This window comes from Narcine bancroftii, chromosome 7, assembly GCF_036971445.1.
Source record: "Narcine bancroftii isolate sNarBan1 chromosome 7, sNarBan1.hap1, whole genome shotgun sequence".
NCBI classification, from domain to species: Eukaryota; Metazoa; Chordata; class Chondrichthyes; order Torpediniformes; family Narcinidae; genus Narcine; species Narcine bancroftii.
In genome coordinates, this window is record NC_091475.1 from 123,905,460 (window position 1) to 123,932,695 (window position 27,236).

Consider the following 27,236-nt stretch of genomic DNA (forward strand, 5'->3'; position numbering starts at 1 on the left):
GATTCCGCACATCTGATTCCCTGCCTCTGATTCCCCGCCTCTGATTCCCCGCCTCTGTTTCCCAATATCTAAGTCCCCGCCTCTGATTCCCCAACTCTGATTCCCCACCTCTGATTCCCCAGCTCTGATTCCCCGCCTCTGATTCCCCGCATCTGATTCCCTGCATCTGATTCCAAGCCTCCGATTCCCTGCCTCTGATTCCCAACCTCTGATTCCCCACCTCTGATTCCGCACATCTGATTCCCTGCCTCTGATTCCCCGACTCTGATCCCCACCTCTGATTCCCCAGCGCTGATTCCCCGCCTCTGATTCCCCGTGTTTGATTCCCTGCCTCTGATTCCCCGCCTCTGATTCCCCATCTCTGATTCATCGCCTTTGATTCCCGGCCTCTTATTCCCGGCATCTGATTCCGGCCTCTGATTCCCGACCTCTGATTCCCTGCTTCTGATTCCCAACCTCTGATTCCCCACCTCTGATTCCCCATATCTGATTCCCAGCCTCTGTTTCCCCGCCTCTGATTCCCTGCCTCTGTTTCCCCATATCTGATTCCCGGCCTCTGATTCCCCGCCTCTGATTCCCCGCCTCTGATTCCCTGCCTCTGATTACCCATCTCCGATTCCGCACATCTGATTCCCTGCCTCTGATTCCCCGCCTCTGATTCCCCGCCTCCGATTCCCTGCCTCTGATTCCCAACCTCTGATTCCCCACATCTGATTCCCCGTGTTTGATTCCCCGCCTCTGTTTCCCCGCCTCTGATTCCCCGCCTCTGATTCCCCAACTCTAATTCCCCGCCTCTGATTCCCCATCTCTGATTCACCGCCTTTGATTCTCCACCTCTGATTTCCCATATCTGATTCCTCGCCTCTGTTTCCCCGCCTCTGATTCCCCGCCTCTGATTCCCCAGCTCTGATTCCCCGCCTCTGATTTTCCGTGTTTGATTCCCTGCCTCTGATTCCCGGCCTCTGATTCCCCATCTCTGATTCACCCCCTTTGATTCGCCACCTCTGATTCCCCATATCTGATTCCCCGCCTCTGTTTCCCCGCCTCTGATTCCCCGCCTCTGATTCCCCAGCTCTGATTCCCCGCCTCTGATTCCCCGTGTTTGATTCCCTGCCTCTGATTCCCCGCCTCTGATTCCCCATCTCTGATTCACCGCCTTTGATTCGCCACCTCTGATTCCCCATATCTGATTCCTCGCCTCTGTTTCCCCGCCTCTGATTCCCCGCCTCTGATTCCCCAGCTCTGATTCCCCGCCTCTGATTTTCCGTGTTTGATTCCCTGCCTCTGATTCCCGGCCTCTGATTCCCCATATCTGATTCCCCGCCTCTGAATCCCCAACTCTGATTCCCTGCCTCTGATTCCCCAGCTCTGATTCCCCGCCTTTGATTCCCCCGTCTGATTCCCAGCCTCTGAAACCCCGTGTCTGATTTCTTGCCTCTGATTCCCCGCCTCTGATTCCCCATCTCTGATTCACAGCCTCTGATTCCCCACCTCTGATTCCCAATCTCTGATTCCGCACATCTGATTCCCTGCCTCTGATTCCCCGACTCTGATCCCCACCTCTGATTCCCCAGCTCTGATTCCCCGCCTCTGATTCCCCAACCCTGATTCCCCGCCTCTGATTCCCCAGCTCTGATTCCCCGCCTCTGATTCCCCGTGTTTGATTCCCTGCCTCTGATAACCCGCCTCTGATTCCCCATCTCTGATTCACCGCCTTTGATTCGCCACCTCTGATTCCCCATATCTGATTCCTCGCCTCTGTTTCCCCGCCTCTGATTCCCCGCCTCTGATTCCCCAGCTCTGATTCCCCGCCACTGATTTTCCGTGTTTGATTCCCTGCCTCTGATTCCCCAGCTCTGATTCCCCGCCTTTGATTCCCCCGTCTGATTCCCAGCCTCTGAAACCCCGTGTCTGATTGCTTGCCTCTGATTCCCCGCCTCTGATTCCCCATCTCTGATTCACAGCCTCTGATTCCCCACCTCTGATTCCCCATCTCTGATTCCGCACATCTGATTCCCTGCCTCTGATTCCCCGACTCTGATCCCCACCTCTGATTCCCCAGCTCTGATTCCCCGCCTCTGATTCCCCAACTCTGATTCCCCGCCTCTGATTCCCCAGCTCTGATTCCCCGCCTCTGATTCCCCGTGTTTGATTCCCTGCCTCTGATTCCCCGCCTCTGATTCCCCATCTCTGATTCACCGCCTTTGATTCGCCACCTCTGATTCCCCATATCTGATTCCTCGCCTCTGTTTCCCCGCCTCTGATTCCCCGCCTCTGATTCCCCAGCTCTGATTCCCCGCCTCTGATTTTTTGTGTTTGATTCCCTGCCTCTGATTCCCGGCCTCTGATTCCCCATCTCTGATTCACCGCCTTTGATTCGCCACCTCTGATTCCCCATATCTGATTCCCCGCCTCTGTTTCCCCGCCTCTGATTCCCCGCCTCTGAGTCCCCAGCTCTGATTCCCCGCCTCTGATTCCCCAGCTCTGATTCCCCGCCTCTGATTCCCCGTGTTTGATTCCCTGCCTCTGATTCCCCGCCTCTGATTCCCCATCTCTGATTCACCGCCTTTGATTCTCCACCTCTGATTCCCCATATCTGATTCCTCGCCTCTGTTTCCCCGCCTCTGATTCCCCGCCTCTGATTCCCCAGCTCTGATTCCCCGCCTCTGATTTTCCGTGTTTGATTCCCTGCCTCTGATTCCCGGCCTCTGATTCCCCATCTCTGATTCACCCCCTTTGATTCGCCACCTCTGATTCCCCATATCTGATTCCCCGCCTCTGTTTCCCCGCCTCTGATTCCCCGCCTCTGATTCCCCAGCTCTGATTCCCCGCCTCTGATTCCCCGTGTTTGATTCCCTGCCTCTGATTCCCCGCCTCTGATTCCCCATCTCTGATTCACCGCCTTTGATTCGCCACCTCTGATTCCCCATATCTGATTCCTCGCCTCTGTTTCCCCGCCTCTGATTCCCCGCCTCTGATTCCCCAGCTCTGATTCCCCGCCTCTGATTTTCCGTGTTTGATTCCCTGCCTCTGATTCCCGGCCTCTGATTCCCCATATCTGATTCCCCGCCTCTGAATCCCCAACTCTGATTCCCTGCCTCTGATTCCCCAGCTCTGATTCCCCGCCTTTGATTCCCCCGTCTGATTCCCAGCCTCTGAAACCCCGTGTCTGATTTCTTGCCTCTGATTCCCCGCCTCTGATTCCCCATCTCTGATTCACAGCCTCTGATTCCCCACCTCTGATTCCCAATCTCTGATTCCGCACATCTGATTCCCTGCCTCTGATTCCCCGACTCTGATCCCCACCTCTGATTCCCCAGCTCTGATTCCCCGCCTCTGATTCCCCAACCCTGATTCCCCGCCTCTGATTCCCCAGCTCTGATTCCCCGCCTCTGATTCCCCGTGTTTGATTCCCTGCCTCTGATTCCCCGCCTCTGATTCCCCATCTCTGATTCACCGCCTTTGATTCGCCACCTCTGATTCCCCATATCTGATTCCTCGCCTCTGTTTCCCCGCCTCTGATTCCCGGCCTCTGATTCCCCAGCTCTGATTCCCCGCCACTGATTTTCCGTGTTTGATTCCCTGCCTCTGATTCCCCAGCTCTGATTCCCCGCCTTTGATTCCCCCGTCTGATTCCCAGCCTCTGAAACCCCGTGTCTGATTGCTTGCCTCTGATTCCCCGCCTCTGATTCCCCATCTCTGATTCACAGCCTCTGATTCCCCAACTCTGATTCCCCATCTCTGATTCCGCACATCTGATTCCCTGCCTCTGATTCAACGACTCTGATCCCCACCTCTGATTCCCCAGCTCTGATTCCCCGCCTCTGATTCCCCAACTCTGATTCCCCGCCTCTGATTCCCCAGCTCTGATTCCCCGCCTCTGATTCCCCGTGTTTGATTCCCTGCCTCTGATTCCCCGCCTCTGATTCCCCATCTCTGATTCACCACCTTTGATTCGCCACCTCTGATTCCCCATATCTGATTCCTCGCCTCTGTTTCCCCGCCTCTGATTCCCCGCCTCTGATTCCCCAGCTCTGATTCCCCGCCTCTGATTTTCCGTGTTTGATTCCCTGCCTCTGATTCCCGGCCTCTGATTCCCCATCTCTGATTCACCGCCTTTGATTCGCCACCTCTGATTCCCCATATCTGATTCCCCGCCTCTGTTTCCCCGCCTCTGATTCCCCGCCTCTGATTCCCCATATCTCATTCCCCGCCTCTGAATCCCCATCTCTGATTCCCGGACTCTGATTCCCCACCTCTGATTCCCGGCCTCTTATTCCCGGCATCTGATTCCGGCCTCTGATTCCCGGCCTCTGATTCCCTGCTTCTGATTCTGATTCCCTGCCTCTGATTCCCCATCTCTGATTCCGCACATCTGATTCCCTGCCTCTGATTCCCCGCCTCTGATTCCCCGCCTCTGTTTCCCAATATCTAAGTCCCCGCCTCTGATTCCCCAACTCTGATTCCCCACCTCTGATTCCCCAGCTCTGATTCCCCGCCTCTGATTCCCCGCATCTGATTCCCTGCATCTGATTCCAAGCCTCCGATTCCCTGCCTCTGATTCCCAACCTCTGATTCCCCACCTCTGATTCCGCACATCTGATTCCCTGCCTCTGATTCCCCGACTCTGATCCCCACCTCTGATTCCCCAGCGCTGATTCCCCGCCTCTGATTCCCCGTGTTTGATTCCCTGCCTCTGATTCCCCGCCTCTGATTCCCCATCTCTGATTCATCGCCTTTGATTCCCGGCCTCTTATTCCCGGCATCTGATTCCGGCCTCTGATTCCCGACCTCTGATTCCCTGCTTCTGATTCCCCATCTCTGATTCCGCAAATCTAATTCCCTGCCTCTGATTCCCCACCTCTGATTCCCCATATCTGATTCCCCACCTCTGTTTCCCGGCCTCTGATTCCCCGCTTCTGATTCTGATTCCCTGCCTCTGATTCCCCATCTCGATTCCGCACATCTGATTCCCTGAATCTGATTCCCCACCTCTGATTCCCCATATCTGATTTCCCGCCTCTGTTTCCCCGCCTCTGATTCCCCGCCTCTGTTTCCCCATATCTAATTCCCAACCTCTGATGCCCCAACTCTGATTCCCTGCCTCTGATTCCCCGCGTTCTATTCCCTGCCTCTGATTCCCCGCCTGTGATTCCCCATCTCTGATTCACCACCTCTGATTCCCCACCTCTGATTCCCCATATCTAATTCCCCGCCTCTGTTTGCCCGACTCTGATTCCCCGCCTCTGTTTCCCCATATCTGATTCCCCGCCTCTGAATCCCCAACTCTGATTCCCTGCCTCTGATTCCCCAGCTCTGATTCCCCGCCTTTGATTCCCCCGTCTGATTCCCAGCCTCTGAAACCCCGTGTCTGATTTCTTGCCTCTGATTCCCCGCCTCTGATTCCCCATCTCTGATTCACAGCCTCTGATTCCCCACCTCTGATTCCCCATCTCTGATTCCGCACATCTGATTCCCTGCCTCTGATTCCCCGACTCTGATCCCCACCTCTGATTCCCCAGCTCTGATTCCCCGCCTCTGATTCCCCAACTCTGATTCCCCGCCTCTGATTCCCCAGCTCTGATTCCCCGCCTCTGATTCCCCGTGTTTGATTCCCTGCCTCTGATTCCCCGCCTCTGATTCCCCATCTCTGATTCACCGCCTTTGATTCGCCACCTCTGATTCCCCATATCTGATTCCTCGCCTCTGTTTCCCCGCCTCTGATTCCCCGCCTCTGATTCCCCATATCTCATTCCCCGCCTCTGATTCCCCATCTCTGATTCCCGGACTCTGATTCCCCACCTCTGATTCCCGGCCTCTTATTCCCGGCATCTGATTCCGGCCTCTGATTCCCGGCCTCTGATTCCCTGCTTCTGATTCCCCATCTCTGATTCCGCAAATCTAATTCCCTGCCTCTGATTCCCCACCTCTGATTCCCCATATCTGATTCCCCGCCTCTGTTTCCCCGCCTCTGATTCCCCGCCTCTGTTTCCCCATATCTAAGTCCCCGCCTCTGATTCCCCAACTTTGATTCCCCACCTCTGATTCCCCAGCTCTGATTCCCCGCCTCTGATTCCCAGCCTCTGATTCCCAACCTCTGATTCCCCACCTCTGATTCCCCATATCTGATTCCCCGCCTCTGTTTCCCCGCCTCTGATTCCCCGCCTCTGTTTCCCCATATCTAAGTCCCCGCCTCTGATGCCCCAACTCTGATTCCCCGCCTCTGATTCCCTAGCTCTGATTCACCGCCTTTGATTCGCCACCTCTGATTCCCCATCTCCGATTCCGCACATCTGATTCCCTGCCTCTGATTCCCCGCCTCTGATTCCCCGCCTCTGATTCGCTGCATCTGATTCCCAACCTCTGATTCACCACCTCTGATTCCCCGCCTCTGTTTCCCCATATCTGATCCCCGCCTCTATTTGCCCGCGTCTGATTCCCCGCCTCTGTTTCCCCATATCTGATTCCCCGCCTCTGAATCCCCAACTCTGATTCCCTGCCTCTAATTTCCCAGCTCTGATTCCCCGCCTCTGATTCCCCGCGTCTGATTACCGGCCTCTGATTCCCCGCCTCTGATTCCCCATCTCTGATTCACAACCTCTGATTCCCCACCTCTGATACCCCATATCTGATTCCCCGCCTCTGTTTCCCCGCCTCTGATTCCCCACCTCTGATTCCCAATATCTGATTCCCCGCCTCTGATTCCCCACCTCTGATTCCCCGCCTCTGATTCGCCAGCTATGATTCCCCGCCTCTGATTCCCCGTGTTTGATTCCCTGCCTCTGATTCCCGGCCTCTGATTCCCCATCTCTGATTCACCGCCTTATATTCGCCACCTCTGATTCCCCATATCTGATTCCCCGCCTCTGTTTCCCCGCCTCTGATTCCCCTCCTCTGATTCCCCATATCTCATTCCCCGCCTCTGAATCCCCATCTCTGATTCCCGGACTCTGATTCCCCACCTCTGATTCCCTGCTTCTGATTCTGATTCCCTGCCTTTGATTCCCCATCTCTGATTCCGCACATCTGATTCCCTGCCTCTGATTCCCCATCTCTGATTCCCCATATCTGATTCCCCGCCTCTGTTTCCCCGCCTCTGATTCCCCGCCTCTGTTTCCCAATATCTAAGTCCCCGCCTCTGATTCCCCAACTCTAATTCCCCACCTCTGATTCCCCAGCTCTGATTCCCCGCCTCTGATTCCCCGCATCTGATTCCCTGCATCTGATTCCAAGCCTCTTATTCCCTGCCTCTGATTCCCAACCTCTGATTCCCCACCTCTGATTCCCCATATCTGATTCCCAGCCTCTGATTCCCCGCCTCTGATTCCCCGCCTCTGTTTCCCCATATCTGATTCCCGGCCTCTGTTTCCCCGCCTCTGATTCCCCGCCTCTGATTCCCTGCCTCTGATTCCCCATCTCCGATTCCGCACATCTGATTCCCTGCCTCTGATTCCCCGCCTCTGATTCCCCGCCTCTGATTCCCTGCCTCTGCTTCCCAACCTCTGATTCCCCACCTCTGATTCCCCGTGTTTGATTCCCCGCCTCTGTTTCCCCGCCTCTGAATCCCCGCCTCTGATTCCCCAACTCTAATTCCCCGCCTCTGATTCCCCATATCTGATTCCCCGCCTCTGATTCCCCACCCCTGTTTCCCCATATCTGATTCCCTGCCTCTGATTCCCCAACTTTGATTCCCAGCATCTGATTCCCCAGCTCTGATTCCCCGCCTCTGATTCCCCGCATCTGATTCCCTGCATCTGATTCCAAGCCTCTGATTCCCTGCCTCTGATTCCCAACATCTGATTCCCCACCTCTGATTCCCCATATCTGATCCCCAGCCTCTGTTTCCCCGCCTCTGTTTCCCCATATCTGATTCCCGGCCTCTGATTCCCCGCCTCTGATTCCCCGCCTCTGATTCCCTGCCTCTGATTCCCCATCTCCGATTCCGCACATCTGATTCCCTGCCTCTGATTCCCCGCCTCTGATTCCCCGCCTCTGATTTTCCGTGTTTGATTCCCTGCCTCTGATTCCCGGCCTCTGATTCCCCATATCTGATTCCCCGCCTCTGAATCCCCAACTCTGATTCCCTGCCTCTGATTCCCCAGCTCTGATTCCCCGCCTTTGATTCCCCCGTCTGATTCCCAGCCTCTGAAACCCCGTGTCTGATTTCTTGCCTCTGATTCCCCGCCTCTGATTCCCCATCTCTGATTCACAGCCTCTGATTCCCCACCTCTGATTCCCAATCTCTGATTCCGCACATCTGATTCCCTGCCTCTGATTCCCCGACTCTGATCCCCACCTCTGATTCCCCAGCTCTGATTCCCCGCCTCTGATTCCCCAACCCTGATTCCCCGCCTCTGATTCCCCAGCTCTGATTCCCCGCCTCTGATTCCCCGTGTTTGATTCCCTGCCTCTGATTCCCCGCCTCTGATTCCCCATCTCTGATTCACCGCCTTTGATTCGCCACCTCTGATTCCCCATATCTGATTCCTCGCCTCTGTTTCCCCGCCTCTGATTCCCGGCCTCTGATTCCCCAGCTCTGATTCCCCGCCACTAATTTTCCGTGTTTGATTCCCTGCCTCTGATTCCCCAGCTCTGATTCCCCGCCTTTGATTCCCCCGTCTGATTCCCAGCCTCTGAAACCCCGTGTCTGATTGCTTGCCTCTGATTCCCCGCCTCTGATTCCCCATCTCTGATTCACAGCCTCTGATTCCCCAACTCTGATTCCCCATCTCTGATTCCGCACATCTGATTCCCTGCCTCTGATTCAACGACTCTGATCCCCACCTCTGATTCCCCAGCTCTGATTCCCCGCCTCTGATTCCCCAACTCTGATTCCCCGCCTCTGATTCCCCAGCTCTGATTCCCCGCCTCTGATTCCCCGTGTTTGATTCCCTGCCTCTGATTCCCCGCCTCTGATTCCCCATCTCTGATTCACCACCTTTGATTCGCCACCTCTGATTCCCCATATCTGATTCCTCGCCTCTGTTTCCCCGCCTCTGATTCCCCGCCTCTGATTCCCCAGCTCTGATTCCCCGCCTCTGATTTTCCGTGTTTGATTCCCTGCCTCTGATTCCCGGCCTCTGATTCCCCATCTCTGATTCACCGCCTTTGATTCGCCACCTCTGATTCCCCATATCTGATTCCCCGCCTCTGTTTCCCCGCCTCTGATTCCCCGCCTCTGATTCCCCATATCTCATTCCCCGCCTCTGAATCCCCATCTCTGATTCCCGGACTCTGATTCCCCACCTCTGATTCCAGGCCTCTTATTCCCGGCATCTGATTCCGGCCTCTGATTCCCGGCCTCTGATTCCCTGCTTCTGATTCTGATTCCCTGCCTCTGATTCCCCATCTCTGATTCCGCACATCTGATTCCCTGCCTCTGATTCCCCGCCTCTGATTCCCCGCCTCTGTTTCCCAATATCTAAGTCCCCGCCTCTGATTCCCCAACTCTGATTCCCCACCTCTGATTCCCCAGCTCTGATTCCCCGCCTCTGATTCCCCGCATCTGATTCCCTGCATCTGATTCCAAGCCTCCGATTCCCTGCCTCTGATTCCCAACCTCTGATTCCCCACCTCTGATTCCGCACATCTGATTCCCTGCCTCTGATTCCCCGACTCTGATCCCCACCTCTGATTCCCCAGCGCTGATTCCCCGCCTCTGATTCCCCGTGTTTGATTCCCTGCCTCTGATTCCCCGCCTCTGATTCCCCATCTCTGATTCATCGCCTTTGATTCCCGGCCTCTTATTCCCGGCATCTGATTCCGGCCTCTGATTCCCGACCTCTGATTCCCTGCTTCTGATTCCCCATCTCTGATTCCGCAAATCTAATTCCCTGCCTCTGATTCCCCACCTCTGATTCCCCATATCTGATTCCCCACCTCTGTTTCCCGGCCTCTGATTCCCCGCTTCTGATTCTGATTCCCTGCCTCTGATTCCCCATCTCGATTCCGCACATCTGATTCCCTGCCTCTGATTCCCCACCTCTGATTCCCCATATCTGATTTCCCGCCTCTGTTTCCCCGCCTCTGATTCCCCGCCTCTGTTTCCCCATATCTAATTCCCAACCTCTGATGCCCCAACTCTGATTCCCTGCCTCTGATTCCCCGCGTTCTATTCCCTGCCTCTGATTCCCCGCCTGTGATTCCCCATCTCTGATTCACCACCTCTGATTCCCCACCTCTGATTCCCCATATCTAATTCCCCGCCTCTGTTTGCCCGACTCTGATTCCCCGCCTCTGTTTCCCCATATCTGATTCCCCGCCTCTGAATCCCCAACTCTGATTCCCTGCCTCTGATTCCCCAGCTCTGATTCCCCGCCTTTGATTCCCCCGTCTGATTCCCAGCCTCTGAAACCCCGTGTCTGATTTCTTGCCTCTGATTCCCCGCCTCTGATTCCCCATCTCTGATTCACAGCCTCTGATTCCCCACCTCTGATTCCCCATCTCTGATTCCGCACATCTGATTCCCTGCCTCTGATTCCCCGACTCTGATCCCCACCTCTGATTCCCCAGCTCTGATTCCCCGCCTCTGATTCCCCAACTCTGATTCCCCGCCTCTGATTCCCCAGCTCTGATTCCCCGCCTCTGATTCCCCGTGTTTGATTCCCTGCCTCTGATTCCCCGCCTCTGATTCCCCATCTCTGATTCACCGCCTTTGATTCGCCACCTCTGATTCCCCATATCTGATTCCTCGCCTCTGTTTCCCCGCCTCTGATTCCCCGCCTCTGATTCCCCATATCTCATTCCCCGCCTCTGATTCCCCATCTCTGATTCCCGGACTCTGATTCCCCACCTCTGATTCCCGGCCTCTTATTCCCGGCATCTGATTCCGGCCTCTGATTCCCGGCCTCTGATTCCCTGCTTCTGATTCCCCATCTCTGATTCCGCAAATCTAATTCCCTGCCTCTGATTCCCCACCTCTGATTCCCCATATCTGATTCCCCGCCTCTGTTTCCCCGCCTCTGATTCCCCGCCTCTGTTTCCCCATATCTAAGTCCCCGCCTCTGATTCCCCAACTTTGATTCCCCACCTCTGATTCCCCAGCTCTGATTCCCCGCCTCTGATTCCCAGCCTCTGATTCCCAACCTCTGATTCCCCACCTCTGATTCCCCATATCTGATTCCCCGCCTCTGTTTCCCCGCCTCTGATTCCCCGCCTCTGTTTCCCCATATCTAAGTCCCCGCCTCTGATGCCCCAACTCTGATTCCCCGCCTCTGATTCCCTAGCTCTGATTCACCGCCTTTGATTCGCCACCTCTGATTCCCCATCTCCGATTCCGCACATCTGATTCCCTGCCTCTGATTCCCCGCCTCTGATTCCCCGCCTCTGATTCGCTGCATCTGATTCCCAACCTCTGATTCACCACCTCTGATTCCCCGCCTCTGTTTCCCCATATCTGATCCCCGCCTCTATTTGCCCGCGTCTGATTCCCCGCCTCTGTTTCCCCATATCTGATTCCCCGCCTCTGAATCCCCAACTCTGATTCCCTGCCTCTAATTTCCCAGCTCTGATTCCCCGCCTCTGATTCCCCGCGTCTGATTACCGGCCTCTGATTCCCCGCCTCTGATTCCCCATCTCTGATTCACAACCTCTGATTCCCCACCTCTGATACCCCATATCTGATTCCCCGCCTCTGTTTCCCCGCCTCTGATTCCCCACCTCTGATTCCCAATATCTGATTCCCCGCCTCTGATTCCCCACCTCTGATTCCCCGCCTCTGATTCGCCAGCTATGATTCCCCGCCTCTGATTCCCCGTGTTTGATTCCCTGCCTCTGATTCCCGGCCTCTGATTCCCCATCTCTGATTCACCGCCTTATATTCGCCACCTCTGATTCCCCATATCTGATTCCCCGCCTCTGTTTCCCCGCCTCTGATTCCCCTCCTCTGATTCCCCATATCTCATTCCCCGCCTCTGAATCCCCATCTCTGATTCCCGGACTCTGATTCCCCACCTCTGATTCCCTGCTTCTGATTCTGATTCCCTGCCTTTGATTCCCCATCTCTGATTCCGCACATCTGATTCCCTGCCTCTGATTCCCCATCTCTGATTCCCCATATCTGATTCCCCGCCTCTGTTTCCCCGCCTCTGATTCCCCGCCTCTGTTTCCCAATATCTAAGTCCCCGCCTCTGATTCCCCAACTCTAATTCCCCACCTCTGATTCCCCAGCTCTGATTCCCCGCCTCTGATTCCCCGCATCTGATTCCCTGCATCTGATTCCAAGCCTCTTATTCCCTGCCTCTGATTCCCAACCTCTGATTCCCCACCTCTGATTCCCCATATCTGATTCCCAGCCTCTGATTCCCCGCCTCTGATTCCCCGCCTCTGTTTCCCCATATCTGATTCCCGGCCTCTGTTTCCCCGCCTCTGATTCCCCGCCTCTGATTCCCTGCCTCTGATTCCCCATCTCCGATTCCGCACATCTGATTCCCTGCCTCTGATTCCCCGCCTCTGATTCCCCGCCTCTGATTCCCTGCCTCTGCTTCCCAACCTCTGATTCCCCACCTCTGATTCCCCGTGTTTGATTCCCCGCCTCTGTTTCCCCGCCTCTGAATCCCCGCCTCTGATTCCCCAACTCTAATTCCCCGCCTCTGATTCCCCATATCTGATTCCCCGCCTCTGATTCCCCACCCCTGTTTCCCCATATCTGATTCCCTGCCTCTGATTCCCCAACTTTGATTCCCAGCATCTGATTCCCCAGCTCTGATTCCCCGCCTCTGATTCCCCGCATCTGATTCCCTGCATCTGATTCCAAGCCTCTGATTCCCTGCCTCTGATTCCCAACCTCTGATTCCCCACCTCTGATTCCCCATATCTGATCCCCAGCCTCTGTTTCCCCGCCTCTGTTTCCCCATATCTGATTCCCGGCCTCTGATTCCCCGCCTCTGATTCCCCGCCTCTGATTCCCTGCCTCTGATTCCCCATCTCCGATTCCGCACATCTGATTCCCTGCCTCTGATTCCCCGCCTCTGATTCCCCGCCTCTGATTCGCTGCATCTGATTCCCAACCTCTGATTCCCCACCTCTGATTCCCCGTGTTTGATTCCCCGCCTCTGTTTCCCCGCCTCTGATTCCCCGCCTCTGATTCCCCAACTCTAATTCCCCGCCTCTGATTCCCCATATCTGATTCCCTGCCTCTGTTTCCCCGCCTCTGATTCCCCGCCCCTGTTTCCCCATATCTGATTCCCTGCCTCTGATTCCCCAACTTTGATTCCCAGCCTCTGATTCCCCAGCTCTGATTCCCCGCCTCTGATTCCCCGTGTTTGATTCCCTGCCTCTGATTCCCCGCCTCTGATTCCCCATCTCTGATTCACCGTCTTTGATTCGCCACCTCTGATTCCCCATATCTGATTCCCCACCTCTGTTTCCCCGCCTCTGATTCCCCGCCTCTGATTCTCCATATCTCATTCCCCGCCTCTGAATCCCCATCTCTGATTCCCGGACTCTGATTCCCCACCTCTAATTCTCGGCCTCTTATTCCCAGCATCTGATTCCAGGCCTCTGATTCCCGGCCTCTGACTCCCCGCTTCTGATTCTGATTCCCTGCCTCTGATTCCCCATCTCTGATTCCGCACATCTGATTACCTGCCTCTGATTCCCCACCTCTGATTCCCCATATCTGATTCCCCGCCTCTGTTTCCACGCCTCTGATTCCCCGCCTCTGTTTCCCCATATCTAATTCCCCACCTCTGATGCCCCAACTCTGATTCCCCGCCTCTGATTCCCTAGCTCTGATTCACCGCCTTTGATTCGCCACCTCTGATTCCCCATATCTGATTCCCCACCTCTGTTTCCCCGCATCTGATTCCCCGCCTCTGATTCACCATATCTCATTCCCCGCCTCTGACTCCCCATCTCTGATTCCCGGACTCTGATTCCCCACCTCTGATTCCCGGCCTCTTATTCCCAGCATCTGATTCCAGGCCTCTGATTCCCGTCCTCTGACTCCCCGCTTCTGATTCTGATTCCCTGCCTCTGATTCCCCATCTCTGATTCCGCACATCTGATTACCTGCCTCTGATTCCCCACCTCTGATTCCCCATATCTGATTCCCCGCCTCTGTTTCCACGCCTCTGATTCCCCGCCTCTGTTTCCCCATATCTAATTCCCCACCTCTGATGCCCCAACTCTGATTCCCCGCCTCTGATTCCACAGCTCTGATTCCCCGCCTCTGATTCCCCACATCCGATTCCCCATATCTGATTCCCCGCCTCTGTTTCCCCGCCCCTGATTCCCCGCCTCTGTTTCCCCATATCTGATTCCCCGCCTCTGATTCCCAACTATGATTCCCCGCCTCTTATTCCCCAGCTCTGATTCCCCGCCTCTGTTTCCCCATATCTGATTCCCCGCCTCTATTTGCCCGCCTCTGATTCCCCGCCTCTGTTTCCCCATATCTGATTCCCCGCCTCTGATTCCCAACTATGATTCCCTGCCTCTAATTTCCCAGCTCTGATTCCCCGCCTCTGATTCCCCGTGTCTGATTTCCTGCCTCTGATTCCCCGCCTCTGATTACCCATGTATGATTCACCGCCTCTGATTCCCCACCTCTGATTCCCCATCTCTGATTCCGCACATCCGATTCCCTGACTCTGATTCCCCGCCTCTGATTCACTGCCTCTTCTTCCCCAGCTCTGATTCCCCGCCTCTGATTCCCCGCGTCTTATTCCCTGCTTCTGATTCTGATTCCCTGCCTCTGATTCCCCATCTCTGATTCCGCACATCTGATTCCCTGCCTCTGATTCCCCACCTCTGATTCCCCATATGTGATTCCCCGCCTCTGTTTCCCCACCTCTGATTCCCCGCCTCTGTTTCCCCATATCTAAGTCCCCGCCTCTGATTCCCCAACTCTGATTCCCCACCTCTGATTCCCCAGCTCTCATTCCCCGCCTCTGATCCCCGCATCTGATTCCCTGCATCTGATTCCCAGCCTCTGATTCCCTGCCTCTGATTCCCAACCTCTGATTCCCCACCTCTGATTCCCCATATCTGATTCCCCGCCTCTGTTTCCACGCCTCTGATTCCCCGCCTCTGTTTCCCCATATCTGATTCCCCGCCTCTATTTGCCCACCTCTGATTCCCCACCTCTGTTTCCCTATATCTGATTCCCCGCCTCTGAATCCCCAACTCTGATTCCCTGCATCTAATTCCCCAGCTCTGATTCCCCGCCTCTGATTCCCCGTGTCTGATTTCCTGCCTCTCATTCCCCGCCTCTGATTACCCATGTCTGATTAACCGCCTCTGATTCCCCACCTCTGATTCCCCATCTCTGATTCCGCACATCCGATTCCCTGCCTCTGATTCCCCGCCTCTGATTCACCGCCTCTGATTCCCGGCCTCTGATTTCCCGCCTCTGATTCCCTGCCACTGATTCCCCGCCTCTGTTTCCCCGCCTCTGATTCCCCGCCTCTGATTCCCCATATCTCATTCCCCGCCTCTGAATCCCCATCTCTGATTCCCGGACTCTGATTCCCCACCTCTGATTCCCGTCCTCTTATTCCCGGCATCTGATTCCGTCCTCTGATTCCCTGCTTCTGATTCTGATTCCCTGCCTTTGATTCCCCATCTCTGATTCCGCACATCTGATTCCCTGCCTCTGATTCCCCACCTCTGATTCCCCATATCTGATTCCCCGCCTCTGTTTCCCCGCCTCAGATTCCCTGCCACTGATACCCCTTTCCTGATTCCCCACCTCTGATTCCCCATATCTGATTCCCCACCTCTGTTTCCCCGCCTCTGATTCCCCGCCTCTGATTCCCCATATCTCATTCCCCGCCTCAGAATCCCCATCTCTGATTCCCGGACTCTGATTCCCCACCTCTGATTTCCCATATCTCATTCCCCGCCTCTGATTCGCCAGCTATGATTCCCCAACTCTGATTCCCCGCGTCTGATTCCCTGCCTCTGATTCCCCGCCTCTGATTCCACATCTCTGATTCAAAACCTCTGATTCCCCGCGTCTGATTCCCCGCCTCTGATTCCCCATCTCTGATTCCCCATCTCTGATTCCCCAATTCTGATTCCCCGCCTCTGATTCCCCAGCTCTGATTCCTCGCGTCTGATTCCCCGTTTTTGATTCCCTGCCTCTGATTCCCGGCCTCTGATTCCCCATCTCTGATTCACCGCCTTTGATTCGCCACCTCTGATTCCCCATATCTGATTCCCCGCCTCTGTTTCCCCGCCTCTGATTCCCCGCCTCTGATTCCCCATATCTCATTCCCCGCCTCTGAATCCCCATCTCTGATTCCCGGACTCTGATTCCCCACCTCTGATTCCCGGCCTCTTATTCCCGGCATCTGATTCCGGCCTCTGATTCCCGGCCTCTGATTCCCTGCTTCTGATTCTGATTCCCTGCCTCTGATTCCCCATCTCTGATTCCGCACATCTGATTCCCTGCCTCTGATTCCCCGCCTCTGATTCCCCGCCTCTGTTTCCCAATATCTAAGTCCCCGCCTCTGATTCCCCAACTCTGATTCCCCACCTCTGATTCCCCAGCTCTGATTCCCCACCTCTGATTCCCCGCATCTGATTCCCTGCATCTGATTCCAAGCCTCCGATTCCCTGCCTCTGATTCCCAACCTCTGATTCCCCACCTCTGATTCCGCACATCTGATTCCCTGCCTCTGATTCCCCGACTCTGATCCCCACCTCTGATTCCCCAGCGCTGATTCCCCGCCTCTGATTCCCCGTGTTTGATTCCCTGCCTCTGATTCCCCGCCTCTGATTCCCCATCTCTGATTCATCGCCTTTGATTCCCGGCCTCTTATTCCCGGCATCTGATTCCGGCCTCTGATTCCCGACCTCTGATTCCCTGCTTCTGATTCCCCATCTCTGATTCCGCAAATCTAATTCCCTGCCTCTGATTCCCCACCTCTGATTCCCCATATCTGATTCCCCACCTCTGTTTCCCGGCCTCTGATTCCCCGCTTCTGATTCTGATTCCCTGCCTCTGATTCCCCATCTCGATTCCGCACATCTGATTCCCTGCCTCTGATTCCCCACCTCTGATTCCCCATATCTGATTTCCCGCCTCTGTTTCCCCGCCTCTGATTCCCCGCCTCTGTTTCCCCATATCTAATTCCCAACCTCTGATGCCCCAACTCTGATTCCCTGCCTCTGATTCCCCGCGTTCTATTCCCTGCCTCTGATTCCCCGCCTGTGATTCCCCATCTCTGATTCACCACCTCTGATTCCCCACCTCTGATTCCCCATATCTAATTCCCCGCCTCTGTTTGCCCGACTCTGATTCCCCGCCTCTGTTTCCCCATATCTGATTCCCCGCCTCTGAATCCCCAACTCTGATTCCCTGCCTCTGATTCCCCAGCTCTGATTCCCCGCCTTTGATTCCCCCGTCTGATTCCCAGCCTCTGAAACCCCGTGTCTGATTTCTTGCCTCTGATTCCCCGCCTCTGATTCCCCATCTCTGATTCACAGCCTCTGATTCCCCACCTCTGATTCCCCATCTCTGATTCCGCACATCTGATTCCCTGCCTCTGATTCCCCGACTCTGATCCCCACCTCTGATTCCCCAGCTCTGATTCCCCGCCTCTGATTCCCCAACTCTGATTCCCCGCCTCTGATTCCCCAGCTCTGATTCCCCGCCTCTGATTCCCCGTGTTTGATTCCCTGCCTCTGATTCCCCGCCTCTGATTCCCCATCTCTGATTCACCGCCTTTGATTCGCCACCTCTGATTCCCCATATCTGATTCCTCGCCTCTGTTTCCCCGCCTCTGATTCCCCGCCTCTGATTCCCCATATCTCATTCCCCGCCTCTGATTCCCCATCTCTGATTCCCGGACTCTGATTCCCCACCTCTGATTCCCGGCCTCTTATTCCCGGCATCTGATTCCGGCCTCTGATTCCCGGCCTCTGATTCCCTGCTTCTGATTCCCCATCTCTGATTCCGCAAATCTAATTCCCTGCCTCTGATTCCCCACCTCTGATTCCCCATATCTGATTCCCCGCCTCTGTTTCCCCGCCTCTGATTCCCCGCCTCTGTTTCCCCATATCTAAGTCCCCGCCTCTGATTCCCCAACTTTGATTCCCCACCTCTGATTCCCCAGCTCTGATTCCCCGCCTCTGATTCCCAGCCTCTGATTCCCAACCTCTGATTCCCCACCTCTGATTCCCCATATCTGATTCCCCGCCTCTGTTTCCCCGCCTCTGATTCCCCGCCTCTGTTTCCCCATATCTGATACCCGCCTCTATTTGCCCGCGTCTGATTCCCCGCCTCTGTTTCCCCATATCTGATTCCCCGCCTCTGAATCCCCAACTCTGATTCCCTGCCTCTAATTTCCCAGCGCTGATTCCCCGCCTCTGATTCCCCGCGTCTGATTACCGGCCTCTGATTCCCCGCCTCTGATTCCCCATCTCTGATTCACAACCTCTGATTCCCCACCTCTGATACCCCATATCTGATTCCCCTCCTCTGTTTCCCCGCCTCTGATTCCCCACCTCTGATTCCCAATATCTGATTCCCCGCCTCTGATTCCCCACCTCTGATTCCCCGCCTCTGATTCGCCAGCTATGATTCCCCGCCTCTGATTCCCCGTGTTTGATTCCCTGCCTCTGATTCCCGGCCTCTGATTCCCCATCTCTGATTCACCGCCTTATATTCGCCACCTCTGATTCCCCATATCTGATTCCCCGCCTCTGTTTCCCCGCCTCTGATTCCCCGCCTCTGATTCCCCATATCTCATTCCCCGCCTCTGAATCCCCATCTCTGATTCCCGGACTCTGATTCCCCACCTCTGATTCCCTGCTTCTGATTCTGATTCCCTGCCTTTGATTCCCCATCTCTGATTCCGCACATCTGATTCCCTGCCTCTGATTCCCCATCTCTGATTCCCCATATCTGATTCCCCGCCTCTGTTTCCCCGCCTCTGATTCCCCGCCTCTGTTTCCCAATATCTAAGTCCCCGCCTCTGATTCCCCAACTCTAATTCCCCACCTCTGATTCCCCAGCTCTGATTCCCCGCCTCTGATTCCCCGCATCTGATTCCCCGCATCTGATTCCAAGCCTCTTATTCCCTGCCTCTGATTCCCAACCTCTGATTCCCCACCTCTGATTCCCCATATCTGATTCCCAGCCTCTGTTTCCCCGCCTCTGATTCCCCGCCTCTGTTTCCCCATATCTGATTCCCGGCCTCTGGTTCCCCGCCTCTGATTCCCCGCCTCTGATTCCCTGCCTCTGATTCCCCATCTCCGATTCCGCACATCTGATTCCCTGCCTCTGATTCCCCGCCTCTGATTCCCCGCCTCTGATTCCCTGCCTCTGATTCCCAACCTCTGATTCCCCACCTCTGATTCCCCGTGTTTGATTCCCCGCCTCTGTTTCCCCGCCTCTGAATCCCCGCCTCTGATTCCCCAACTCTAATTCCCCGCCTCTGATTCCCCATATCTGATTCCCCGCCTCTGATTCCCCACCCCTGTTTCCCCATATCTGATTCCCTGCCTCTGATTCCCCAACTTTGATTCCCAGCATCTGATTCCCCAGCTCTGATTCCCCGCCTCTGATTCCCCGCATCTGATTCCCTGCATCTGATTCCAAGCCTCTGATTCCCTGCCTCTGATTCCCAACCTCTGATTCCCCACCTCTGATTCCCCATATCTGATCCCCAGCCTCTGTTTCCCCGCCTCTGTTTCCCCATATCTGATTCCCGGCCTCTGATTCCCCGCCTCTGATTCCCCGCCTCTGATTCCCTGCCTCTGATTCCCCATCTCCGATTCCGCACATCTGATTCCCTGCCTCTGATTCCCCGCCTCTGATTCCCCGCCTCTGATTCGCTGCATCTGATTCCCAACCTCTGATTCCCCACCTCTGATTCCCCGTGTTTGATTCCCCGCCTCTGTTTCCCCGCCTCTGATTCCCCGCCTCTGATTCCCCAACTCTAATTCCCCGCCTCTGATTCCCCATATCTGATTCCCTGCCTCTGTTTCCCCGCCTCTGATTCCCCGCCCCTGTTTCCCCATATCTGATTCCCTGCCTCTGATTCCCCAACTTTGATTCCCAGCCTCTGATTCCCCAGCTCTGATTCCCCGCCTCTGATTCCCCGTGTTTGATTCCCTGCCTCTGATTCCCCGCCTCTGATTCCCCATCTCTGATTCACCGCCTTTGATTCGCCACCTCTGATTCCCCATATCTGATTCCCCACCTCTGTTTCCCCGCCTCTGATTCCCCGCCTCTGATTCTCCATATCTCATTCCCCGCCTCTGAATCCCCATCTCTGATTCCCGGACTCTGATTCCCCACCTCTAATTCTCGGCCTCTTATTCCCAGCATCTGATTCCAGGCCTCTGATTCCCGGCCTCTGACTCCCCGCTTCTGATTCTGATTCCCTGCCTCTGATTCCCCATCTCTGATTCCGCACATCTGATTACCTGCCTCTGATTCCCCACCTCTGATTCCCCATATCTGATTCCCCGCCTCTGTTTCCACGCCTCTGATTCCCCGCCTCTGTTTCCCCATATCTAATTCCCCACCTCTGATGCCCCAACTCTGATTCCCCGCCTCTGATTCCCTAGCTCTGATTCACCGCCTTTGATTCGCCACCTCTGATTCCCCATATCTGATTCCCCACCTCTGTTTCCCCGCATCTGATTCCCCGCCTCTGATTCACCATATCTCATTCCCCGCCTCTGACTCCCCATCTCTGATTCCCGGACTCTGATTCCCCACCTCTGATTCCCGGCCTCTTATTCCCAGCATCTGATTCCAGGCCTCTGATTCCCGTCCTCTGACTCCCCGCTTCTGATTCTGATTCCCTGCCTCTGATTCCCCATCTCTGATTCCGCACATCTGATTACCTGCCTCTGATTCCCCACCTCTGATTCCCCATATCTGATTCCCCGCCTCTGTTTCCACGCCTCTGATTCCCCGCCTCTGTTTCCCCATATCTAATTCCCCACCTCTGATGCCCCAACTCTGATTCCCCGCCTCTGATTCCACAGCTCTGATTCCCCGCCTCTGATTCCCCACATCCGATTCCCCATATCTGATTCCCCGCCTCTGTTTCCCCGCCCCTGATTCCCCGCCTCTGTTTCCCCATATCTGATTCCCCGCCTCTGATTCCCAACTATGATTCCCCGCCTCTTATTCCCCAGCTCTGATTCCCCGCCTCTGTTTCCCCATATCTGATTCCCCGCCTCTATTTGCCTGCCTCTGATTCCCCGCCTCTGTTTCCCCATATCTGATTTCCCGCCTCTGATTCCCAACTATGATTCCCTATCTCTGATTCCGCACATCCGATTCCCTGACTCTGATTCCCCGCCTCTGATTCACTGCCTCTTCTTCCCCAGCTCTGATTCCCCGCCTCTGATTCCCCGCGTCTTATTCCCTGCTTCTGATTCTGATTCCCTGCCTCTGATTCCCCATCTCTGATTCCGCACATCTGATTCCCTGCCTCTGATTCCCCACCTCTGATTCCCCATATGTGATTCCCCGCCTCTGTTTCCCCACCTCTGATTCCCCGCCTCTGTTTCCCCATATCTAAGTCCCCGCCTCTGATTCCCCAACTCTGATTCCCCACCTCTGATTCCCCAGCTCTCATTCCCCGCCTCTGATCCCCGCATCTGATTCCCTGCATCTGATTCCCAGCCTCTGATTCCCTGCCTCTGATTCCCAACCTCTGATTCCCCACCTCTGATTCACCGCCTTTGATTCGCCACCTCTGATTCCCCATATCTGATTCCTCGCCTCTGTTTCCCCGCCTCTGATTCCCCGCCTCTGATTCCCCATATCTCATTCCCCGCCTCTGATTCCCCATCTCTGATTCCCGGACTCTGATTCCCCACCTCTGATTCCCGGCCTCTTATTCCCGGCATCTGATTCCGGCCTCTGATTCCCGGCCTCTGATTCCCTGCTTCTGATTCCCCATCTCTGATTCCGCAAATCTAATTCCCTGCCTCTGATTCCCCACCTCTGATTCCCCATATCTGATTCCCCGCCTCTGTTTCCCCGCCTCTGATTCCCCGCCTCTGTTTCCCCATATCTAAGTCCCCGCCTCTGATTCCCCAACTTTGATTCCCCACCTCTGATTCCCCAGCTCTGATTCCCCGCCTCTGATTCCCAGCCTCTGATTCCCAACCTCTGATTCCCCACCTCTGATTCCCCATATCTGATTCCCCGCCTCTGTTTCCCCGCCTCTGATTCCCCGCCTCTGTTTCCCCATATCTGATACCCGCCTCTATTTGCCCGCGTCTGATTCCCCGCCTCTGTTTCCCCATATCTGATTCCCCGCCTCTGAATCCCCAACTCTGATTCCCTGCCTCTAATTTCCCAGCGCTGATTCCCCGCCTCTGATTCCCCGCGTCTGATTACCGGCCTCTGATTCCCCGCCTCTGATTCCCCATCTCTGATTCACAACCTCTGATTCCCCACCTCTGATACCCCATATCTGATTCCCCTCCTCTGTTTCCCCGCCTCTGATTCCCCACCTCTGATTCCCAATATCTGATTCCCCGCCTCTGATTCCCCACCTCTGATTCCCCGCCTCTGATTCGCCAGCTATGATTCCCCGCCTCTGATTCCCCGTGTTTGATTCCCTGCCTCTGATTCCCGGCCTCTGATTCCCCATCTCTGATTCACCGCCTTATATTCGCCACCTCTGATTCCCCATATCTGATTCCCCGCCTCTGTTTCCCCGCCTCTGATTCCCCGCCTCTGATTCCCCATATCTCATTCCCCGCCTCTGAATCCCCATCTCTGATTCCCGGACTCTGATTCCCCACCTCTGATTCCCTGCTTCTGATTCTGATTCCCTGCCTTTGATTCCCCATCTCTGATTCCGCACATCTGATTCCCTGCCTCTGATTCCCCATCTCTGATTCCCCATATCTGATTCCCCGCCTCTGTTTCCCCGCCTCTGATTCCCCGCCTCTGTTTCCCAATATCTAAGTCCCCGCCTCTGATTCCCCAACTCTAATTCCCCACCTCTGATTCCCCAGCTCTGATTCCCCGCCTCTGATTCCCCGCATCTGATTCCCCGCATCTGATTCCAAGCCTCTTATTCCCTGCCTCTGATTCCCAACCTCTGATTCCCCACCTCTGATTCCCCATATCTGATTCCCAGCCTCTGTTTCCCCGCCTCTGATTCCCCGCCTCTGTTTCCCCATATCTGATTCCCGGCCTCTGGTTCCCCGCCTCTGATTCCCCGCCTCTGATTCCCTGCCTCTGATTCCCCATCTCCGATTCCGCACATCTGATTCCCTGCCTCTGATTCCCCGCCTCTGATTCCCCGCCTCTGATTCCCTGCCTCTGATTCCCAACCTCTGATTCCCCACCTCTGATTCCCCGTGTTTGATTCCCCGCCTCTGTTTCCCCGCCTCTGAATCCCCGCCTCTGATTCCCCAACTCTAATTCCCCGCCTCTGATTCCCCATATCTGATTCCCCGCCTCTGATTCCCCACCCCTGTTTCCCCATATCTGATTCCCTGCCTCTGATTCCCCAACTTTGATTCCCAGCATCTGATTCCCCAGCTCTGATTCCCCGCCTCTGATTCCCCGCATCTGATTCCCTGCATCTGATTCCAAGCCTCTGATTCCCTGCCTCTGATTCCCAACCTCTGATTCCCCACCTCTGATTCCCCATATCTGATCCCCAGCCTCTGTTTCCCCGCCTCTGTTTCCCCATATCTGATTCCCGGCCTCTGATTCCCCGCCTCTGATTCCCCGCCTCTGATTCCCTGCCTCTGATTCCCCATCTCCGATTCCGCACATCTGATTCCCTGCCTCTGATTCCCCGCCTCTGATTCCCCGCCTCTGATTCGCTGCATCTGATTCCCAACCTCTGATTCCCCACCTCTGATTCCCCGTGTTTGATTCCCCGCCTCTGTTTCCCCGCCTCTGATTCCCCGCCTCTGATTCCCCAACTCTAATTCCCCGCCTCTGATTCCCCATATCTGATTCCCTGCCTCTGTTTCCCCGCCTCTGATTCCCCGCCCCTGTTTCCCCATATCTGATTCCCTGCCTCTGATTCCCCAACTTTGATTCCCAGCCTCTGATTCCCCAGCTCTGATTCCCCGCCTCTGATTCCCCGTGTTTGATTCCCTGCCTCTGATTCCCCGCCTCTGATTCCCCATCTCTGATTCACCGCCTTTGATTCGCCACCTCTGATTCCCCATATCTGATTCCCCACCTCTGTTTCCCCGCCTCTGATTCCCCGCCTCTGATTCTCCATATCTCATTCCCCGCCTCTGAATCCCCATCTCTGATTCCCGGACTCTGATTCCCCACCTCTAATTCTCGGCCTCTTATTCCCAGCATCTGATTCCAGGCCTCTGATTCCCGGCCTCTGACTCCCCGCTTCTGATTCTGATTCCCTGCCTCTGATTCCCCATCTCTGATTCCGCACATCTGATTACCTGCCTCTGATTCCCCACCTCTGATTCCCCATATCTGATTCCCCGCCTCTGTTTCCACGCCTCTGATTCCCCGCCTCTGTTTCCCCATATCTAATTCCCCACCTCTGATGCCCCAACTCTGATTCCCCGCCTCTGATTCCCTAGCTCTGATTCACCGCCTTTGATTCGCCACCTCTGATTCCCCATATCTGATTCCCCACCTCTGTTTCCCCGCATCTGATTCCCCGCCTCTGATTCACCATATCTCATTCCCCGCCTCTGACTCCCCATCTCTGATTCCCGGACTCTGATTCCCCACCTCTGATTCCCGGCCTCTTATTCCCAGCATCTGATTCCAGGCCTCTGATTCCCGTCCTCTGACTCCCCGCTTCTGATTCTGATTCCCTGCCTCTGATTCCCCATCTCTGATTCCGCACATCTGATTACCTGCCTCTGATTCCCCACCTCTGATTCCCCATATCTGATTCCCCGCCTCTGTTTCCACGCCTCTGATTCCCCGCCTCTGTTTCCCCATATCTAATTCCCCACCTCTGATGCCCCAACTCTGATTCCCCGCCTCTGATTCCACAGCTCTGATTCCCCGCCTCTGATTCCCCACATCCGATTCCCCATATCTGATTCCCCGCCTCTGTTTCCCCGCCCCTGATTCCCCGCCTCTGTTTCCCCATATCTGATTCCCCGCCTCTGATTCCCAACTATGATTCCCCGCCTCTTATTCCCCAGCTCTGATTCCCCGCCTCTGTTTCCCCATATCTGATTCCCCGCCTCTATTTGCCTGCCTCTGATTCCCCGCCTCTGTTTCCCCATATCTGATTTCCCGCCTCTGATTCCCAACTATGATTCCCTATCTCTGATTCCGCACATCCGATTCCCTGACTCTGATTCCCCGCCTCTGATTCACTGCCTCTTCTTCCCCAGCTCTGATTCCCCGCCTCTGATTCCCCGCGTCTTATTCCCTGCTTCTGATTCTGATTCCCTGCCTCTGATTCCCCATCTCTGATTCCGCACATCTGATTCCCTGCCTCTGATTCCCCACCTCTGATTCCCCATATGTGATTCCCCGCCTCTGTTTCCCCACCTCTGATTCCCCGCCTCTGTTTCCCCATATCTAAGTCCCCGCCTCTGATTCCCCAACTCTGATTCCCCACCTCTGATTCCCCAGCTCTCATTCCCCGCCTCTGATCCCCGCATCTGATTCCCTGCATCTGATTCCCAGCCTCTGATTCCCTGCCTCTGATTCCCAACCTCTGATTCCCCACCTCTGATTCCCCATATCTGATTCCCCGCCTCTGTTTCCACGCCTCTGATTCCCCGCCTCTGTTTCCCCATATCTGATTCCCCGCCTCTATTTGCCCACCTCTGATTCCCCACCTCTGTTTCCCTATATCTGATTCCCCGCCTCTGAATCCCCAACTCTGATTCCCTGCATCTAATTCCCCAGCTCTGATTCCCCGCCTCTGATTCCCCGTGTCTGATTTCCTGCCTCTCATTCCCCGCCTCTGATTACCCATGTCTGATTAACCGCCTCTGATTCCCCACCTCTGATTCCCCATCTCTGATTCCGCACATCCGATTCCCTGCCTCTGATTCCCCGCCTCTGATTCACCGCCTCTGATTCCCGGCCTCTGATTTCCCGCCTCTGATTCCCTGCCACTGATTCCCCGCCCCTGATTCCCCACCTCTGATTCCCCATATCTGATTCCCCGCCTCTGTTTCCCCGCCTCTGATTCCCCGCCTCTGATTCCCCATATCTCATTCCCCGCCTCTGAATCCCCATCTCTGATTCCCGGACTCTGATTCCCCACCTCTGATTCCCGTCCTCTTATTCCCGGCATCTGATTCCGGCCTCTGATTCCCTGCTTCTGATTCTGATTCCCTGCCTTTGATTCCCCATCTCTGATTCCGCACATCTGATTCCCTGCCTCTGATTCCCCACCTCTGATTCCCCATATCTGATTCCCCGCCTCTGTTTCCCCGCCTCAGATTCCCTGCCACTGATACCCCTTTCCTGATTCCCCACCTCTGATTCCCCATATCTGATTCCCCACCTCTGTTTCCCCGCCTCTGTTTCCCCGCCTCTGATTCCCCGCCTCTGTTTCCCAATATCTAAGTCCCCGCTTCTGATTCCCCAACTCTGATTCCCCACCTCTGATTCCCCAGCTCTGATTCCCCGCCTCTGATTACCCGCATCTGATTCCCTGCATCAGATTCCAAGCCTCTGATTCCCAACCTCTGATTCCCCACCTCTGATTCCCCATATCTGAATCCCCGCCTCTGTTTCCCCGCCTCTGATTCCCCACCTCTGTTTCCCCATATCTGATTCCCGGCCTCTGATTCCCCGCCTCTGATTCCCCGCCTCTGATTCCCTGCCTCTGATTCCCCATCCCCGATTCCGCACATCTGATTCCCTGCCTCTGATTCCCCGCCTCTGATTCCCCGCCTCTGATTCCCTGCCTCTGATTCCCAACCTCTGATTCCCCACCTCTGATTCCCCATATTTGATTCCCCGCCTCTGTTTCCCCGCCTCAGATTCCCCTCCTCTGATTCCCCAACTATAATTCCCCGCCTCTGATTCCCCAGCTCTGATTCCCCGTGTTTGATTCCCTGCCTCTGATTCCCTGCCCTGATTCCCCATCTCTGTTTCACCGCCTTTGATTCGCCACCTCTGATTCCCCATATCTGATTCCCCGCCTCTGTTTCCCCGCCTCTGATTCCCTGCCTCTGATTCCCAACCTCTGATTCCACACCTCTGATTCCGCATATCTGATTCCCCGCCTCTGTTTCCCCGCCTCTGATTCCATGCCCCTGTTTCCCCATATCTGATTCCCTGCCTCTGATTCCCCAACTCTCATTCCCCGCCTCTGATTCCCCAGCTCTGA